Source organism: Saimiri boliviensis, chromosome 11, assembly GCF_048565385.1.
Source record: "Saimiri boliviensis isolate mSaiBol1 chromosome 11, mSaiBol1.pri, whole genome shotgun sequence".
Classification (NCBI taxonomy): domain Eukaryota; kingdom Metazoa; phylum Chordata; class Mammalia; order Primates; family Cebidae; genus Saimiri; species Saimiri boliviensis.
The window spans coordinates 44,738,711-44,751,538 of NC_133459.1; the positions used below are offsets into that span (position 1 = coordinate 44,738,711).

The 12,828-nt window shown below is 41.0% G+C and overlaps 1 protein-coding gene across 17 annotated transcripts in view; it reads left to right on the forward strand.

The window, feature by feature from the left end:
• Positions 1–12,828, forward strand: part of MAST2 (microtubule associated serine/threonine kinase 2) — a 229,012-nt gene that overhangs the window by 132,102 nt on the left and 84,082 nt on the right. The gene's annotated exons all lie outside the window — the stretch shown is intronic.

A 12,828-nucleotide genomic window follows, 5' to 3' on the forward strand; every position in this document is an offset into this window, starting at 1 on the left:
AATCAAACAAACAAACACCACTCTGATTATAGTTAGAAGGCCACTAGGTAAGAGACAACGGTTATTTGAACCCATGATGATTGATGATTGATATGCTAAGAAGTGGTCAGATTTGGGGATGTATTTTAAAGGTGGAATTGATAGAGGAGGAAGAGTTATCCAAGGATTGAGCTCTGGGGCAAGTTTTAAGAGATTGGGACGATAGTGAGGAATTAGACTAAAAAGTATTAGCTATTTATTCAGGAAGAAGGACCAGGAGAAGTTTCTTGGAAACCAGTTGGAAAAAAACTAGTAAAAAAAGGAAAGTGTGGTTGATCAATAGGTATTTGTTAAGCTTTTTGTTAGAAAATAATAACCAGAAAAACTAAAAATTTAAGTGAAGCACGATGTATCATGCAGATTGGCATTATTTAATACAGGAGCTTAAATTCCACAGACAGTTTGGGACAGTGATTGACACAGGACAATATTAGAGGCTAACTTCTCCCAAAAGGCACCTCTTCCAGAGGTACTAGCCCTTGGCATATGAGACTGAGAAAGATTGTAGTTGGTAGTCCCTACAGCTTAAGATGTACCCAATCTTGGCACGTGGTTTTGAGTATCTCTTGATGACACTGGTCTCACTCAGAACACACAACCTGGAGCAACGTCTTACAGTTTTGGGCATGAAAACTTGTTGAATTTCATGTTTTTTATTTTTGTAGACTTGCTCATATATTTGATTACTCTATTAGTGCTTCATTCCATTTTTCTTTTGTATCTATGGTATGCAAAGTGCCAGTTAATTGATATGACAAGATGATTTTAGCTCATTGTTTGCTGGGTAGTTTTGTATTCCTTTAAACATTCTTGAGACTCTGGGATGCAGTTATTTGGAAACTGTTTGATCCTTTGAATGATTACTTTTAGGCTTTGGTGAGACCAGGGCCTCACTTGAGGCTAATTTTTTTCTCACTACTGAGGCAGTACTTTGATTACTCTATTTGATGCCCATGTATTATGAGTTTTTTCCACTCAGGCTGATGGGAACATGAATGATTCTATGGGCCCTTTGTGAACTCTGAAGAGGGTACCTGCTCATTTTCTTGGATAATTTCCTTACCCACATATGCTGATAGATACTCAGCTAAAAATTCAGAGGAAGTCCCTGCAGATCTCTGGAGTTCCCTCTGTATAGCCCTCTCTTCTCTGGTACCCTGCCTTGAAAATGCTAGCCACCTTAGCCTCTCCAAGCTCTCAACCCTGTCTTCTCAACTCAAGGAGACTGCTGGGCTTTTTTTGAGTACCATCTTATTTTGCTGCTTCCTAGGCATGTTCTTCAGGTAGTAAGTTGGGGCAGTCTTTTTTTTTTTTCCTAATATTTTTTTCTTTTCTTTTCTTTCTTTTTTTCTTATTTCTTTCTTTTTTATTTTACTGTCACTCTTAGGATATGCTTAAGTTACTAGCTAGGGCAGTCTTAGGGCCTACTTTTGTATGTTTCCCCTTCGGTCCAGTGTCTGCAAACTATTGTTTCATATATTTCATCTAATTTTTTTATTTTTAAGGTGCAAGGGTAAATCCAATCTCTGATTTCCCATAATGATCAGAAGCAGAAGTTTAGTCTTGCTAATATTTTGAGCTCATGCTTCTTTCATCAGTTGTGATTATTGCTTTATGAGATTATTGGTTGACTGATTCACATGTTGTGTAAGCCCAGTAGAAGCAGATTATTTTTAAATTATTTTCTCTTGCTTAGTCAAGAAAAGTTGGAAAATGAAATATCAAAAGAATAAGAATAGGTAACATTTCCTGAGCATTTGCTATGTATTAATATTTTTAAAATGACTTACATGGTTAAATTTAATTCTCAAAATACTCTGATGAGGTGGGTGACACATGTTCTTTTTTTTTATTTTGATGAGGTGGATAATCTGAGTAAATCTATTTTATAGATGAAGACACTGTAGTACAGAGAGGTTCAGGGAGTTATTAATAAGCAGTAGAAACTGGCATTCAGCCCCACAGTATCTTACTCCAATGTCTGTGGTCTTAACCCCTTGGCTGTTGTTACAGGATTCTGGGAGGTGTTGCTTTTCTAGCTGGAAACCTCTGTGACTGGTGGTGCCTTTGCCTGAGTTTGCTCGGGCCTGCTGGGTCTACTTGGCCTGGCATGCTGCACTTGGCTTAAGCTACCAGCCTGGATCCTTCGCCTCTGAACAGACTGGTGCGGAATAGTAAGGGGTGTGTGAGCAAGTGAGTGTAGGGTCCAACCACTGCTCACAGTCAGGCATGCCAAGTGCTGTGGGTGGCCAGGTCCAGTGGCTGGCATGGGTGCCAGCTCACTGTGAGGCTGCATCGGGACCAGGTGCACCACAAGCAGCTTCCACAGCTGGCACCGGGGAACACAGTGGTGCCCAGAAGCTTGAAGACTCTAGGAACCATCGGGCCCCAAAGGGAGAGTCTCAGCTCAGGCTCAGGGAGCTCTCAGGTCTGGTCTCTCCAAAGGGCTACAGCTCTTCTCTCCTTCTCTTTTCTCTCTTTCTTGTCACCCACAATGTGGGGACCAAGGGGTGTGTTTCAGCTCTGTTTGTATTACAGCTCTTTTGGCCCTGCCATTTGGTAGGTCCCTAGTTCTTGTCCTTCATCCAGAAGGAATGAGGTACACAGACAAGTAGAGGGTGAGCAAGACGAAGGGGAGCTTTATTGACTGACAGAACAGCTTAGAGGGGACCTGCAGTAGGTAGCTCCTATCTGTAGGCAGGTTCTTCTGTTGACTGTTCAGCTCTCAGCAGAGAGGAGGCCCTGGAATGGGTGGCTCCTCTCTGTAGGCAGGTCATCTTGTTATCTTGCTGTGGTCTCTCCCCCTTCTCCCCAAGTCTGGCTGAGTCCAGGGGTTTTCTGGGCCTCAGGGAAAAGCACCACAAGTTCCCCTGTGGTTTCTGGGACTGGCGACCCAGCCCCCAGGCTTTAGTGCACCCCTCAGCCTCCTTCCCGTGCTCGTCGGTGCCCAAAGTCTGGAGGGAGCCAAGGTGGCAAGGGGTTGGTGTGTCAGCACTGCCACAAGCATGTGCATATCCAGCCAGGCTGTGACAGCTCCCAGGCTCAGCCCCAACTTTCTGAGATTGTAGTGGGCATCAACAGAGGGGAGAAGCCAGGTAGCAGGAGTAGACAATTCTGAGCCTGCGAGGGGCAGGGGGCCTTCCCTGCCCGAGAGTTCAGAGATGCCTGAGTTGAAAGCTATAGCAGGACAGTGGCACCTGCACCCAGGGAGCTCCCACCTGGCCAACTCAGAAGGGGCGGGTCTCCCGTTCCCTTCTCTTGGCCACCCCCCACCCCAACTGACTTGTCTGATTATGCAGCCTCAGCTGTACTTCTCTCCCACTGGTGGATGGCTCAGCTTGGCCTGACCCCATCATAGCGGCTTTCAGGGGTGGGTTCCCAGGGCACTGGGCTTGTGGGGGGCTTCCAGGGGAGGGAAGCCCACCTTGGCCTCTACACCTGAGGACCTGTGACCTGCACCTGTACACCACTGCAGTCAACATCATGGCAGTGATGGGCTGCCACTGCTATCAGTGTAATGTTTCTGATGAACCATTTGTAATCGATAATTTATTTAATAAATTTACAAACTCTGAGCACTTACTAGCTCTCAGGCACTGTTCTTAGCATTTTAAAATGTAAAGATCATTTGCTTCTCATGCCAGTTCTATGAAAGATATTATCATGTACTTATTTCATACTTGAGGAAGCGAGGGCACAGAGAGATTAAATAAATTGCTCAAGATAACACAGCTGTGTATGTGGCAGAACTGGGATTGAAACCTGGGCAGTCTGCCTTTAGAGATCACATTCTTTTTTTTTTTTTTTTGAGACGGAGTTTCGCTCTTGTTACCCAGGCTGGAGTGCAATGGCGCGATCTCGGCTCACTGCAACCTCCGCCTCCTGGGTTCAGACAATTCTCCTGCCTCAGTCTCCCGAGTAGCTAGGATTACAGGCACGCACCACCATGCCCAGCTAATTTTTTGTATTTTTAGTAGAGACGGGGTTTCACCATGTTGACCAGGATGGTCTCGATCTCTCAACCTCGTGATCCATATGCCTCGGCCTCCCAAAGTGCTGGGATTACAGGCATGAGCCACCGTGCCCGGCCGAGATCACATTCTTAACAGCCACACTATTCTGTGTCTCCATCTGAGATACTTTCCTTTTGTAATATCATATGTTCTGAACTGAAGTTGTTTTTGCAGCCTTGGGTATTTTCGTTTCCCAAGGTGATGTATTAATAAATTTGTTTAATAAATTCTCCAATTCTGGGGGTGGGAATTGGTATTCTCACAGTTCATTGTCACTTCTGGGTCATTACGTTTATTACCTTCTTGAAAAAAAAAAAAATCTGTTTTGTTTTTTTTTTTTAAGACAGTCTCACTCTGTCACCCAGGCTGGAGTGCAGTGGCATGATATTGGCTTACTGCAACCTCCGCCTCCTAGGTTCAAGCAATTCTCCTGCCTCAACCTCCTTAGTAGCTGGAATTACAGGCACCTGCTACCATGCCTGGCCAATTTTTGTATTTTTAGTAGAGACAGGATTTCACCATGTTGGCATGGCTGGTCATGAATTCCTGACCTCAAGCGACCTGCCCACTTCAGCCTCCCAAAGTGCTGGGATTACAGGTGTGAGCCACCACACCCTGCAAAAAATCTTTTTTTATTTAGGCCCGTGTCATTCCATTTTACCCCCGCTCATTACTCTTATCTATTAACTTAGTTTTGTTCTCTGTACTCAAATTCATAGTCCAGCACAGAATCTATGCTAAGTGAAGACAGTGATGAACTTCCCTTCTACAATATCCATTTGATGAACCTCTCTTACTGAAATTATTAAGCAAATAAGCAAGTAAGTAGAAAGATGAGAAAAGTGGTTCCAGTAAACAATGTGCATAAATGAAGAACTAAAAATTGAGTGCTACCAGCAGTGAATTTGACTCTGAGTTCCAGTAGAGAGGGAACTAGGAGAGGGCTTCCAGGGGCGGATTCCAGGGACTGCTCACCTCGATGTCTTCACCTCAGGACCTGTGGTCTGTGCCTGTACTCCACGGCAGCCAGAGTCATGGCAGTGGCCATATTAGGATGTCTTTTATCTTTCTCTCTCCCTCTCTCTCTCTCTCTCTTTGATGAATATAACTATTACAGGCTGAATTATGTTCTACTAAAGTTTGTATGTGTTGAAGACCTAACCCCTAGTACCTCAGAACATCACTGTATTTGGAGATAGAATCTTTACAGGGGCAATTAAGGTTAAATGAAGTCATTGAGATAGATCCTAATCCAGTATGACTTGTGTCCTTACAAGAAGAGGGGATTAGGACACAGAGAAGCATAGAGGGAAGGCCATGGGAAGACAAAGGGAGAAAGTAGCCATTTACAAGCCAATGAGTGAGGTCATAGAAGAAACCAACCCTGCTGATACCCTTATCTTGGACTTATAGCCTGAACTGTGAGGATATACATTTTTATTGGTTAAGTCACCCAGTTTGTGTTACTTTGTTATGTATGGCAGCCCTAGTAAACCAACACAGTTATTGAGGCATGTGGCTGCATTGCCGCAGAGGGTTGGAAAACAGTGTCCCTTTGCATCATAGTGTAGTGAGGACTAGCCCTGCTCAAGGTCTTAACCCTCTTTATTGACTGCATTTTAGGTATGGTCTTAGGACCTTACAAATTGTTGCCCATAATAATTTGAAGGACAAGATACAGTATTGAAATGATACCCACTCTAGCTCTATAACACATTGCATATTATGCCTTGATTAGAAGGAATGAGTCTGTTATAAACAGACATTGATGCTAGCTCTTAAGTGTCTCAGATGGGTATGGTGAACCTTAAGAAGCATAATAGGCCGGGCGCGGTGGCTCAAGCCTGTAATCCCAGCACTTTGGGAGGCCGAGGCGGGTGGATCACGAGGTCAAGAGATCGAGACCATCCTGGTCAACATGGTGAAACCCCGTCTCTACTAAAAATACAAAAAATTAGCTGGGCATGGTGGTGCGTGCCTATAATCCCAGCTACTCAGGAGGCTGAGGCAGGAGAATTGCCTGAACTCAGGAGGCGGAGGTTGCAGTGAGCCGAGATCACGCCATTGCACTCGAGCCTGGGTAACAAGAGTGAAACTCCGTCTCAAAAAAAAAAAAAAAAAAGTTAAAGAAGCATAATAAATTTGATTGTGATTTTGGTTGAATTAAATAACCACTAACCTTTAGCCCATTTGTATGTCCTCTAATAAAATGATTTCAGCATATTGATTGGTACTCAGACATGGTGTTACATTTTTAGAGTAAGAGTGCTAGATTGACTTTGTGTTGTAACTGGTGTCTTTGAAGAGAGGAGGCAGTTGTGTCTCTGGCTATTCACTGGCCCAGCTGTAAGCCTGCTGGTGATAGAAGTTTGATGTTAAAAACTTAATGAAACACAGAACGACTTAGGTTTTGAATCAGTTTTGAGTTGCCATAGACTTTGTCAGCCCTGAAGTAGGAGGACTTGCAGCAGGAAATCTTTAGTAGAGTGGTTTTTATACTGGAAGCATTCTAGCTTTAGCTTACTTTCTACTGCATAGGAATTCCTTCTATACAATGTCTAGCAAAAAGCTATTCAGCCTTTGCTTGAACATCCTGAGCAACAAGCAGTTCATTCCTGAAGCTTTCATCTGTTGGTACCAGTTTAGCCCTCTGGCCCCTCCTATGTCACATGTATGAGAGACTTTCAGTAGACTTATATGGCAGATGGACAGGTGTTCCTTTGGGCCTCCCCCAGAACCAGGCAACTTTGAACCACCTTTTTGTTAGTGTCAAAGTCATTTCTTACCAAAGAGAAAGCACTATTTTCATTTTACCAACACCTCCTTTTTTTGTCTTGTCTTTTTTTAAACAACTACTTTTCAAAAGAGGAACATTTCCTCTTTTCTTGTTCTTATCCTGGCCCTGCAGCATAGTGGTGGTAGGCAAATTACTTCACTTCTTTCTACCTCTGTTCTATATCATTAAAATGTGATTCATAATAGTACTTCAAGGTTTCTAGTGAGAATCAAGTGAGTTAGTGCATCTATAATTGTCTAGAGTATTACCTGGGCTGATACACTGGTTATTTTGCTGCTGCCATTGTTGGGAAACTCAGATGTTGCTAATCCTTAGCACTTCATTTTGCTTCCATTGCTTTTTTTCTTTGCTTCCATTAATTTTCTCATGTTCTTATTTTCCCTTGGATAACTCTATGTATTACCCACCATATGTCCGTACTGCGGAAGCTCCATTAGTGGCAGTGGCAGCTGGGTGCCCTCCTTCTCTCTCATGCAGTCTCACTAATTGTTTCTGCTGAAAACTGGCCTGTTGGGGCTCACCAGGACATAGACTGAAATGAAAAACACTTTGAATTACATTCTTTCTTAAAGACTATTTTTTAACAATGAGGAGTTTTGAGTCCATCAAAGCAGTTTTAAGGTACTTCATTTCTCTTATAGCAGGGAAGGAGCATCTTAAGAATATCTTGAGAGTATTTACAAGAAGTGATTCTCTTGTTAGAGAAGGGAAGGTTTTTTGATTTTTTTTTCTTTGAAAAGGTAAAATAATGAAAACTAGTAGCTGTGATTTAACTTCAGGAACCCTTATCGGTGACAGTTTTTCATAGACCCTGGCTCCAGGTGACCCTGAATAAAGATATAATTCTGTATGCCTAGATGCCAAATGCTTGCTCTTGCCTAAGAGCAGGAAGCTGAAGCTTTCTAGGATACTTCTATTTCTAGAACTAGGAAAATTTTGTTTACTAAATTTAACTTTGTATTATGGAAAAAAATCTCAATAATGTTCAAAAGTGGAAAGACTCATACTACCCCAGTATTGCCTACATTGTCAGCTCATGGTATACTATCTCATCTATATCCCCACCTATTTTCTTTCTCTGTCTCTCGATTATTTTGAAGCAAATCAAGTTTTATGTCATTTCATCTATAAGTATTTGTATCTCTAAATGTAAGGACTCCTTAAAAATGTAACCACAATATTATTACCACACCTAAAGCAATGAATAGTTTACCAATATCATTAAATATCCAGTTAGTGTTCAAATGTTTTTTGCAGTTGGTTTTTTGGAATCAGTAGCCAAACTATGTCAGCACAGTGTATTTGGTTAAAATGTCTCTTAAGTAGGGTGATGATACAATTTAGTATCTAAACTAGGAAACTTTTGATAATGAAAGAGGATTCTGTTAATAGTTATACTGGGACAGCAGACATAAACCTATTAAATAAAATAATTGGGATATGTGGTCACTCTTCTTTTTGTTTTGTTTTGTTTTGTTTTGAGACAGTATCTCTGTTGCCCGGGCTGGAGTGCAGTGGCATGATCACGGCTCACTGCAACCTTGAACTCCTGGGGTCAAACAATCCTCCAACCTTAGCCTCAAAAGTAGCTGGGACTGTAGACATGCACCACAAGCCTGGCTACTTTTTTCTATTTTTTCATAGAGCTAGGGTCTTGCTATGTTGTCCAGACTGTACTTCAAAGTTTATTTTTATCTAGGGTATTCTCACCCTCTCTTTTTTTTTTCCTTGCAATTAATTTGTTGCAGAAACTGATTTTTTGTTCTTGTAGACTTTCCCACATTTTGAATTTGCTGATTGCTTCCCTGATAGGTTTTCTAACATATTCTAATGAGCTCTATATTTCCTGTAAGCTGGGGGCTTGACCTGATTGTGGTTTGGTTGGGTTGAAGGGGGTGGGAAGAATGCCTAATAGTTGATTCAGCGTACATTTGTCAGGAGGCAGGTAATGTCAAGCATCTCTCTTGTTTTGTTTTGTTAGTAGTGACCATTGATAATTATCACCTAGATTAACTATGTTCTTTTTTTGGATTAACTATTAGGAGTTTGCAAAAGATCATATTCCTCTTCCCTTTATTAACTGCAGTACTTACACAAAAGAATTTTCCCATCATTATCTATTTGTTTACCCTGAAGTTACAAGTAAGTACTCTTACTTGAGTCAACTTAGCTTAGACTCTTTCCTGAGTCTTCAGCCTAAAACCTGAATGTCTTCACTTCCTTTGTCAGTGTTTCATACCTGCTGATTACTGCTTTGTAGTGAAGATTGTTTGCCCAGAGCAGCGCAGCTGGGGGAGTTGGTGGTGGTGAAGCCCTTGGACTTTGCCATTTAAGTAGCTAACTGATTGCTCAGCTGAGGAAAACCTTGGCTTCCTCTTCTGGCACATGTAGAAGGAGGAAGTATCTGTAGTAGTCATCCTTGTTATATAGATCCTGGGACTCTGAAAGGTGAGAATGGATCTAGAAGGCAGCAGCCTTTCTTTCCTGTCCCTGGATGCCACAGGAAGCGGAGCCAGTGCTGATTCCGATGACAGCATTTTGGTAGATAGGATGGGCTCAGGACTAGAGAGTCCTGCTGTTAAGAAGCTAGCATACTAGAGTAGAATCAGAGAAACAGTTAATTTACGATGATAGATCCTTGGCATAGAAGAATTAATTTTCATAGCTTTAATTATTAATGCATACATATGTGTGTGTGGATAGATTAGATAGATAGGATATAAATATATATATATGTAAAATATATATATGTGAAATATATATATTATATATATATTATTTTTTGGGGGGGAATAAATTCCTAGAACTGGGATAGCTGAGTCAAAGATTAAAAGTATATGTAATTTTATTAGATAATGTCCAGTTTCCCTCCGCAGTCTGTGGTTATACTATTTCACACTTTCATCAGTAGTTTAAGATAATGCCTGTTTGCACACAGCCTTGCCAACAATATGATTGTCAAGCTTTTGAATTTTTGCTAATCTAAGAGGTGAGAAATGGTATCTCAATCTGGCCAAGTAAAAAGTCATATTAAAATAGCCCTTAAGGGTGTTTTTGTTTTTGTTTTTGTTTAATTTTATGTCAAGGGAATCCATTTTCCTGTGCTGGGAAACTGAGATAGATTCATTTATTCATTCATACATTCAACTGCGTACTAGGCCCCCTAAGCAGAAGATGCCCATATAGGCAGTAGGAAACTTCGCAGCATGAGGTAGAGTAAAAGGGATGCTTTTATTTAATAAACTTTCAGCCCTATTCAGCTCTGTTCAGTTATTCTCAGAACTTTTCAAGTGATTTCTCTGGGTGTTAGCAGAAATGTTTTTTGAATCTCAAAATTCCAAGAATAGTTCAAAGAGCTTTTCACCTCACAAACCAGGGGTCAGCAAAATAAACCCCATGAACCAAATGTGCTGTTGCCTGTGTTTATATAAGCCATAAGCTAATAATGAAGTTTACATTTTTAATGGATATTTACAAAAAAACAAGGAATATGTGACAGAGACCACATGTGACCTGCAAAGCCTAAAATGCTTATTATGTTGGTTTTACAGAAAAAGTTTGACAGCCCTTGTCCTAACCTGTACAGAATCAGTTCCTGACATGTTATCTCATCAGCTCTGAATACTTCAGTGTATACTTCCTGCAGAGACATTTTTATAACCACAATACAGCCATTAAAATTAGAAAATCAACATTAATAAATACTACCATCTAATCTACAAGTTTAATTCATATTTCACCAAATGTCCCAGTAATATTCTTTGTAACAGAAGGCTCTGATCCAGGATTATGTGTTACAATTTTACTGCTATTCTTGTATCTTCTTCAATCTGATGCAGTTTTATAGTTGTTTCCTCAACTTTTATCACCTTGATACTTTTGAAGATTACAGGCTACTTTATTTGGTAGGATGTCCTTTTATTTGGATTTGTCTGTTATTTATTTCCTCAGGATTAGAACCAAGTTATGACCCTTTGGCAGAAATATGATGAAAAAGTGGTATTTACTTCCTCCTCCTCCTCCTTCTCCTCTTCCTCTTCTTTCTTCTTCTTCTCCCTCCCTCCCTCCCTTCCTCCTCCTCCTCCTTCTTCTCCTTCTTTCTTCTTCTTCTTCTTCTTCTTCTTCTTCTTCTTCTTCTTTTTTTTTTTTTTTTTTTTTTTTTTGAGATAGAGTCTCACTCTGTTGCCCAGGCTTTAGTGCAGTGGCATAATCACTAATTCCTGGGCTCAACTGATCCACTCACCCCAGCCTCCTGAGTAGAGTAGCTGGAACTACAGGCATGCACTACCATGCCTAGTTAAGTTTAAAAAAATTTTTTTAGAGACAGGGTCTTGTTATGTTGCCCAGGCTGGTCTTGAACTCCTGGGTTCAAGCAGTCTTCCTGCATTGGCCTTCCAAAGGGCTGGGTTTACAGGCATGAACTACTGCACCCAGCAATGTTGTGTTCTTCTCATTCCATCCTTTTAGATGATACAGGTTTTCATTTTGTCCCATAACTATGAAGTTACGCCTTGATCACTTTATTAAGGTGATGTTTTGCTGCTGTAAAGTTACTCTTATTCCCTTTGTAATTAATAAGTATTGTATGGGAATGTTCTTAAAATTATGTAAGTACCCCTTCCTCATTAAATTAAAACCCCTTGTTTTTAGGATCGATTGATACTTCTTTGTTGTATTATTATACTACACTGGTCACCAAATGGTGTTTTTACAATTTCATAATTCTTTCTTTACCCATCAGTTGGCATTTCGCCATAGCAAAAACTTTAACCTCTCTCTATTTATTTTTCACATATTTTATTATACTGTATAAATGCAGTGAACTTCGGCCGGGCGCCGTGGCTCATGCCTATAATCCTAGCACTTTGGGAGTGGATCACTTAAGGTCAGGAGTTCAAGACCAGCCTGGCCAACATGATGAAACCCCATCTGTCAAAAATACAAAATTAGCCTGTCATGGTGGCTCACGCCTGTAATCCCAGTATACAGGACGCTGAGGCACGAGAATTGCTTGAACCCAGGAGGTGGAGGTTGTAGTGAGCCAAGATCATACCACTGCACTCCAGCCTAGGCCACAGAGTGAGACTGTTTCTTCACCACCCTCTCCCCCAGAAATTCAGTGGATTTATCTTATTTGTTAGATTATATAATCTGTTAATACCACTATATTTTTGATGATCAAATTGTATCATATCTGGTCAAGGGAAGTTTCTTTATGCTGGCGTTTGTGTTTTTTTGGTGTCTCCATCATTCTTTGGGAACTACAAAACTTTCTGCCCTGAGAAGATATTCTGAGCTGGCTTATTTTGTACCCTCACTAGCCCTTGAGTTAGCTTTTTCTCTAGGCAGCATAATTCTTTTTAGTGGAGAATGCTTTTTAAAAGCCAAAATATGGATCAGGCATGGTATCATCCCAGCACTTTAGGGGGCTGAGGAGTTCAAGACCAGCCTGAGTAACTTAGTGAGGCCCCATTTCTTTAAAAAAAAAAAATTAGCCAAGTGTAGTGGCACATTCCTGTAGTCCCAGCTATTCAGGAGGATCGTTTGAGCCCAGGAGTTCGAGGTTGCAGTGAGTTACGATCACATCACTTCACTCCAGCCTGGGTGACAGAACAAGACCCTGTCTCTTAAAATTAAAAAAAAAAAAAAGGCCCCAAATATTGACGGTAGACATGGTTGCTGATATTAGGTTCACTGTTTCCAGGGAATGTATGCGTGTAACACACATCTTTATTTCTTGATTTCTGTTGTGAACTGTAAGCTCACACTGATACCTTCATTTTCAATTCCAGTTTTGTTCTAGTTTTCATTTTTATATTTGTAGCTTCCTTCTTTGAAAGTGAGAACTCTGACCCCCATTGTCCTTGATATATATGCTTTTTATTACATGGGTAAATTGGGTGTCATGAGGGTTAGGCGTACACATTATATTGTCACTCACATAATGGACGTAGTGCCCAGTAGATAGTTTTTTGATCC